Genomic DNA, 2,212 nt, shown 5'->3' on the forward strand with positions numbered 1-2,212 from the left:
CAAAACATCTGAAGCTGTAGAACTGAGACATTCTGCACACATAAAGGAACCCCCAGAAAGACTGAATTTGTCCGAACATCAGGTTCTTCGGTGGGCACCTGTAAATCTCTTTCCCCAACTCTTGCAGGCGCAGCCTAAGTGATAAGAGCACTGCTCATCAGAACAAGGAGCCATAGGCAAGGAGATATTCTTGGGAGTTTATTAACAAAGTGAACATTATGTATAAGTGATTAACAACCATGCCTAGGCAGTACATTGGTGGTTCAGTGGTAGAATTCTCACTTGCCACGCGGGAGGCCCGGGTTTGATTCCCGGCCAATGCAAGGCTCCTTTTGCCGGGAGGAATAGTAATGTGAGAAAGTTGAGTTATTGAGAATCCCTGAGACTGCAGCAGTCAGGGGTTCGAGACTACATACACCCAGCAACGTTTTATTGACCCCTTTAATCACATTTTGGTTTAATGTTTATAAGTTTCCTTTAAACTTTGTCCTTAGTTTTATGGCTGACCTGACTTAGGGGCTGTGCTTGTTTTATCCTTTATTTTGTTAATTTAATTTAATTGATTTAACTCCAAAAGAGTTACATCTTCTTAACCTTCCTAACCCTGCTGCTATATCTTGGTGCTCCCCCAACATCCATAGTGGAGGTAGAGGCAGCCTGCTGACTGCTAGGCCCTGTCTGTGATGACATTGAAGGGCGTCCTCAAGAGGGCCGAGACCTGGAGTGCCCCAGCCTGCTTTCGAGGTCCTGCTGTGTGGCAGTGGTATCCTCCTCGGCCTGTGGAGCTGGATTTGCTGGGGTCACAGGAAGAGGGGATTTGGAGTCACCTGGGTGGATGGCCTTGGGTCGTCACCTGCATATCCTCCTCCTTATGGGGGCCTGGGGGCCCTGGCTGACTCCTTGAGGAAAAGGAGAAGCTGGAGTGAGATCGAGCTGCCCTACACCCCTCTTGTGTTTACATTGTTGGAGGCCAACTATGGTGTCAGCAATGGAATTCAGCTCACACAGCAGTGCAGGAGTGACGTCCTGGCTAAGGTCTCCATGGTGGCCACCATTCTACCAATGTTCACTTCAATGTGTTGGCATGCTGGCGCTATTACCTCAGACTAAAGGCAGATGGACTCCACTATTGTGCCTTGCAATCTGAGGAGTGCAGCAGACATCCCTTCCTGATGTTCTCGAGCTCATGTTTGCCGCTCCAGCAACTGAGGTATGACTGCATCCGGAGGCTCATCATCGGACTCGGACTCAGCAGCTTTCTGGCCTCCAGCAGTCCTTCAAGAGCTAGAAACCTGGGAGGTTCCTGCTGCCACTTGGCGTGGATCAGACAGTGTGATGTGCTCACCAGATTGTGACCTTGAGGCTACTCTGAAGCTATGTCCCACTGAGGTGTGTGTCTCTGCGCTGGTGGAGGGTGTGAGTGAGTGCTGTGACGGGTCTTCAATGATGATTTCAGAAGATTCCTCTTCAGAGGTTTCTTTGGGGCTTGATTAGAGGCTCTGGGTTGTGGACTCTGTCAGCTGCTTCCCAGATGTGCCTGTGGAAGCAAGGGGAGATAATTAGTGCATGGCAGTGACCTGCGAAACAGGACACATCACTCACGGCATGGTTGTCTGATGGATATTGCACTGCTGGATCCTCACTTGGTTAAGCACCGCTGGCCTCACTGTCAGTACAGGAACAGTTCATATCTTATCCAGCCAGCTGGATAACTCTATTTTCAAAGTCCGTTGAGACCTTGATTTCAGGCTCCACCAGTCTGGGACCTCTCCCTTTTGTTGTCTGCCAGCTTGTCCTGTATGAATACAGATGGAGAGAGTGTAAGCAGGGTGCCTGCCGGGCCAGATAATAAGTATGCCTGGCAGGTGTGGGTAGTGAGTGGTGCCATGGATGGGATGAGGACAATGAATGTGAGTCTGTGTGTGTGTGTGTGAGAGAGTGAATGGTGATGTCCCTTGAACTGGCGGTGAGTGAGATCCCTCTGGATCGGTGATGGATTTGTGAGCGTGTGAGTTGTGAGTGATAAGAGGAGTGATTTATCCTGGCAGAACAAAGCAGATCATTCATCCTCAGGGTGGCTATGCTTTTTACTGGGCATTGGCACTGACCACCATTGTTATCGTCTCCCAAGCCAGATTGGTGAAGTTGCTGCCCCTCCTGTGGTCAGAGCCGGAGTAGAGGACATCGCAACAGGCCTCCACAGCACCCAAAA

At 50.1% G+C, this 2,212-nt stretch overlaps 1 non-coding gene across 1 annotated transcript; it reads left to right on the forward strand.

The window, feature by feature from the left end:
• Positions 1-252: 252 nt before the first annotated feature.
• On the forward strand, positions 253-323 carry trnag-gcc. The gene has a single exon. It is a non-coding gene; the product is annotated as a tRNA-Gly (tRNA).
• The last annotated feature ends 1,889 nt before the right edge of the window (positions 324-2,212 follow it).

This window comes from Carcharodon carcharias, chromosome 21, assembly GCF_017639515.1.
Source record: "Carcharodon carcharias isolate sCarCar2 chromosome 21, sCarCar2.pri, whole genome shotgun sequence".
Taxonomy (NCBI): Eukaryota; Metazoa; Chordata; class Chondrichthyes; order Lamniformes; family Lamnidae; genus Carcharodon; species Carcharodon carcharias.